The sequence below is a fragment of the Diabrotica undecimpunctata genome, chromosome 1, assembly GCF_040954645.1.
Source record: "Diabrotica undecimpunctata isolate CICGRU chromosome 1, icDiaUnde3, whole genome shotgun sequence".
NCBI classification, from domain to species: Eukaryota; Metazoa; Arthropoda; class Insecta; order Coleoptera; family Chrysomelidae; genus Diabrotica; species Diabrotica undecimpunctata.
The window spans coordinates 196,038,580-196,043,652 of NC_092803.1; the positions used below are offsets into that span (position 1 = coordinate 196,038,580).

The window sequence follows — 5,073 nt, forward strand, 5'->3', positions numbered from 1 at the left end:
AATAAAAAAATGATTTAGAGAAATAAATCAATCATTTATTGTTATCTCAACACAAACAGTTACAAAATATGGATGGCACAAAAAATACTATATTAATAGTTACAAAAGTAAATACAAAATAACAAAGAGAAACACTTACCCTGTCCTATCTGTTTACAAGTGGGAATTGCTACAAAACTTACAAATTTTACTGGGCTATAAACTGTGTGAGAAATAATTTATTACATATAAAGAAATATCTTTAAATAAAAACTATTCATAGAGAGGTTAACCTTCTTTAAAAAACCAAAACAAGTTAATGTCAAAAATAATAAAGCTAACTGTCATATGTCAATATAAAATTTTAAAACAGAACAATTAAAATGACAGCTAGAACCACGCCCTAAGACACATATTTTTAATTATTACAAATTCTTTGCAAATCCTTATGAAAGCAATTATTATTATTTAAAAAAATGTCTATCGTTACTTTAAAATTTAAAACCAAAAAGTTATCTTGATTTCACTAAAGTGCTCTAAAACTTCTGAAGGAAAAACTGGTGTTAAACTATCTGCCACACGAACAAAAGGACTGCTTTTATGGTCTGGAACGACGACCAGGGACAAACGAAACGAGGATGGAAACGATTCTTCCAAACCTCACTTAAAACTTTAAACTGTAACTATTAACTTCAAGCTGCTACACATTTTTCCATGAAAAATGAAGATATTACAAATTTGAAGAAAAATTTGGACTAAACGCTGGAAGCAGATGTCTCTGACAACGCCTCAGCGAGAATGTCGCAATTATCTTTCCGGCGAAACCTTCTCAGCGATCCAAATGGATGTTTATTTGAAACGGATATATCGAGCGGCTTAAATCAAAGAAAAATATCAAGGAATTTGCGTCCGTGTTATAAACAAACTTTAAAATGGTTTATTATCGACTCGGGAAGCAATCAGAATCACCGCAAAGATGAGTGAAAATAGTTTTTGGTATTTTAACACATACCAGGGGATTTCAATATATAACAAGGAATTTACAAATGCTACATTATATACCCGTGGGTAATTCGGGTATGTCCTAAACGAAGTCGAGTAAGAACGACTTGATTAGCCCTGTTGGAAATTTGACATTTCCATGGTTTTACATACATTTTTACTTAGCGAAGTTTTGAAGTTGAACTGTCCCACTGGTTTTGCCACAAATTTTCAATCTTCACTTTGACAAATGGTTTTAAGTCATTTAGAGCATTGCTTGTTGGGCTATATGGTCCACTTCTTTGTTATCTTGAAGTCATCAATTGAATGTGTTGCGTAAAGCTGTTTAATGGTATTGATGGAATTGAGAGAATCGGTAATTATAAGAACTTTGGATATATTACCGTAGTTAATATGAGTGGAAGAATGAGTGGAAGAGTGAATGGAAGAGAAAAGTAAAACCCAGAGAATGGACAAATGCAGTAATTATACCTATATACAAGAAAGGAAACACAAGAGACTGTAGGAACTATAGAGGTATATCACTACTATGTGTAGCAGCAAAAGTATACGAAACCATAATAGAAAGGAAAATTAGAAAAGAAATAGAACATAAATTAGAGGATGTACAAAGTGGATTCAGGAAAGGATACAACACACAAGACCATATATTCACCATGCAACAAGTAATAGAAAAAGCCTTAAAGAAAAATAAAGAAATACATCTGAGCTTTATAGACATGGAAAAAGCATTCGACTCAGTCAAAAAAAAGATATATGGGAAAGCCTAAAGAAGAAACAAGTAAGTGAAGAACTGATAGAAGCAACAAAGAGTATATACATGAAAACAACAAATACAGTAAGAATGTTAAATATACAGTCAAAACCATTTGAAACAACCCAGAAAACATTCAAGAAATACTGCATCGGTTGGAACAAAATGCAAATGATAAATGCTGAGATGTGTATATTTGCAGACGACATAGTATTAATTGCGGAAACTGCAGAAAAACTGAAATACAACTTAGAGAAATGGAACCTAGAAGCAAGCAAATACAACTTAAACGTAAACAAAGAGAAGACTCAAATAATGAAAATATCAAGGAAACAAGGAACGGAAGATCAAATAGAAATAATGATAGACCAACAAAAAATAATACAGACAAATTCATACAAATACTTAGGAACAGTAATCAACAACAAAGGAGACATCGAGGATGATCTTAACAACAGAATGGAAAACACAGAAAAACTATTCCAAGCACTAAATAGAGGATTCCTTAAAAACAAAGAAATATCAACAAAGACCAAGATGACAATATACAAAACAATATATAGACCTACAGTGACATATGGAGCAGAAAATTGGATATTAAACAAAAGACATCAGAGCAGAATTCAAGCAGCAGAGATGAAATACCTCAGAAGAACGATAGGAGTAAAAAGAACTGATAGAATCAGAAATGAAGAAATAAGAGAAAGACTCAAAATCAAACCGATACTCGAGTCAATAAAAGAGAAAAAATTGGCATGGTTCGGACATCTAACCCGGATGGACAATAATAGACAAGTAAAAAGAGTGTGGGACGCCAAACCAATAGGGAAGAACAGAAGAGGAAGACCCATTAAAGAATGGAACAGTGACATCTCGCAGATACTGCAGAGTAAGGGTAAGACTTGGCAGGAAGTAACACAGATGGCATCCAATAGGAAGGAATGGAGAAAGTTCGTTAAGAGCTAGGGCACCTCAGAAGACTGTCAAATATTATAATTTAATGAATTGTATTGTAAACGGCCCAACACCGAAAGGTACAAATGGGTTCTACTGATTAAGTAAAGTAAAGTAATATGAGTGAGAGCTTGGTAGATGGCATATAATCCGCCGGTATGTATGCAGCTTGAGGATGGTAGTTTATACTCAAGTGTAATATTTGAAGTAACGACAGCTGCCCCGGTAAATGTTTTAGAGGCATCTGTGTATACGTGATAGAAGTTAGAAAAGTTTTTTATGAAGGTATTTTTTATTAAGGAGTAGGGAGTATCATTCTTTCTAAAGATATTTAAGGATGTGTCGGATTAAGGAATGTTTAGTTCCAAGAAGGTGGAATTCCTATGAAGTTTGAATAGATATTTGGTATCGGAATTTGTAAAGCCATAAGAGTTTGCCTAACTCTTTGGTAGAATGGTGGTTTCATATTCCTATTTTCAGTATATAAGTTTTTAAAACGATCAGTGAATATGTTGTATCTAGTTGGATTGTTTGTATTATAATTAACAAATGCATATGGGCAAATGCATATGTGAGAGTTAAATGCATCCTTCTATATTTAAGTGGTGCCTCTCCAGTGTCCGCTCTCAAACTTTCTGTTGGGCTGGTCCGGAATGCTCCTGTGGCAATTCTTAATGCCTTAGTTTGAATAACGTCTAAGTGATGTAATACATATTCTTTGGCAGATGCATATATTATACAACCGTAGTCTATTTCAGATCTTATTAGGGTTTTATAAACATGGATTAAGCAGTTATAGCCCACTCCATAGTTTTTATTAGAAAGAGTTTATATAATATTGATTCCATTTTGAAAAATGTGTAACCCTTTACGATTTTGCGTGTCACTCTTACACAGAGGCCATGCTAATCTTCTCTGTATCGTTCCAATTTTAGTATATGTACCACCGAAGCGAGTACATCCCAGTTCAGATATAAATACGGTACTTCGTCCTAAGTTTCTTTTCCTTTTTTATTTTTATTTTTAATGTGTTTTGGTATTATTTCTCTTCGTTTTTTCCGTAATGCATAGGCTGTCTAGTAATAATTGATGTAGGCTTTCTTTATGTATGATCAATCTGTCGCAATTTATATATTGTCTAATTGTAATTTATTATTGTTTTTATCAGTTTTTTTTAAATATTGGTTCCGTAAGTTTGAGCAGAACCATAAAGTTACAAAAGATTCCACCAGTTCTTTTTGTGATTTACATTAATAATTAATAACGTATTAATATGTTAAATTCACCTTAACCCTATATTGCACAGCGTTGCTTTCTGGCAACACCGAAATCAAATTCAGTTAGAAAACTAATCTTTTGTCCTTTAGTGATTTTAAAGGGCATATTTTGTAGTCAAAGACACATTCTATCAAAGTGATCGCGCAACTCTCTATGACAGTACATCAAACCAAATTTTCGTGACAAAAGTTTACAGATTTTGTCGTCAATCATTTGTAAGTGTGCAGTACAAGTTCCAGCAAGTTTTAGTCAATTTATGCTATTTCAAAACACAAAGTTCTACTTTTTTAAATAGAATTGTGAGATGTTTAAGTCATCTAAAATTAGTAAGTGTAAAATTAAAATTAGAATAACAGTTTTAAATCACATTTTAAACGAACGTTGCTTTCAGACAACTTTATACCAATACGCCATGAAACCACCTCGTGTTAGTTTAGATATATTTTATGAAAGTAGGGGTAGTAGAAATGAAAATATTATTATTAGATCAGTGTCAAACGATTCGGATGAAAGTGAGTTACGTGAAGATAATGTTGATCCTTTTTATATACAGTCTGATAAAATAGAGATTAATCTGAGTATATTTTTAGACTCTTCTCGCGAGTTATATGTCTAATATCAATATTTTCTTAGGAAGAAAACGCTCTATGAAAAAATGATATTTTTTCTAGTCAGACATCTAAAGATGAAGTAGAAGATTCATAATTTAGTGTAGTTACGAGGAAAAGAAAAAGAAATACTATGCAACAGCATCCAATCCTTGCGAAGAACTTATAAAAGATCAAATGAGTCATAGGCCCATATATTTTCAACGAAAAGGAAGATGTAAATATCCTAATTGTAAAGGAACTCCCAAAGTTCAATGCCAAAAATATAAATTATTTCTTTGTTTTCTACAACTTATTATTTTAAGAGTTTTTATACAGAATAAAGTTTTCACATGTTAAATTTTTAATTTATCATCATCATCATGGCTTATTCACTTCTGGCGGAGTGTTTGCCGCCCTTTTGGGCTCTCTGATTTATTTATTGCGGAGAATCAATCCGCTGTTGTTTTTTTTTTTATTATTATTATAGCAGCGTGTGTGACTTGGCCCTGTCTACAA

At 32.3% G+C, this 5,073-nt stretch overlaps 1 non-coding gene across 1 annotated transcript; it reads right to left on the minus strand.

Annotated features, from left to right (window-relative positions):
- Positions 1–3,541: 3,541 nt before the first annotated feature.
- Positions 3,542–3,648, minus strand: LOC140432950 (U6 spliceosomal RNA). The gene has a single exon (XR_011949856.1). It is a non-coding gene; the product is annotated as a U6 spliceosomal RNA (small nuclear RNA).
- Positions 3,649–5,073: the final 1,425 nt, after the last annotated feature.